Here is a 606-nt window from a genome sequence, read left to right on the forward strand (position 1 = left end):
GACAGAGCCTTGGGGGACCCCACTGGTCACAGGACACCATGATGGGTGACTTCCATCAATTACAACCCTCTGGGTCCGACCACAGAGCCAATTTCCCAGCCAGCGGAGCATGGTGGACCCAAGGCCACAATTGGCCAGTTTTGCCAAGAGGTGATCATGGGATACCAGATCAAAGGCATTTTTGAAGTCAAGATATATGACATCAATCTTTTCTCCCTTGTCCAGGTGATAGATGCCAGAGGTTGGGCTATGATGCTCACCAGCTTCTTGAGTATCCTGGGGTGTAGATTGTCAGGGTTGGCTGACTTGAAAGTATCCAGCTTCTCAAGGTGTTCCTTCACGAGGTCACCATTAATAGAGGGCAGGGGATCTCCCTCACCCGGACTGCCCTATCCCGTGGTGGGCATGGGCGTCCCATGGGACTGATGAAAGACCGATGCAAAGTACCCATTTAATAGGTTGGCTTTTTCCTGGGCGTCAGTTGTCAGTTGCCCCATCTGGTTCAGCAGGGGTCCAGCGTTGCCCTTGCTCTTCCTCCGGCTCCCCACATATCTGAAAAAGGACTTTTTATTGTCCTTGATGCTCAAAGCTAGTTGGAGTTCAGTT

This window comes from Gavialis gangeticus, unplaced genomic scaffold (assembly GCF_001723915.1).
Source record: "Gavialis gangeticus isolate Ggan-Ray unplaced genomic scaffold, GavGan_comp1, whole genome shotgun sequence".
Classification (NCBI taxonomy): Eukaryota; Metazoa; Chordata; order Crocodylia; family Gavialidae; genus Gavialis; species Gavialis gangeticus.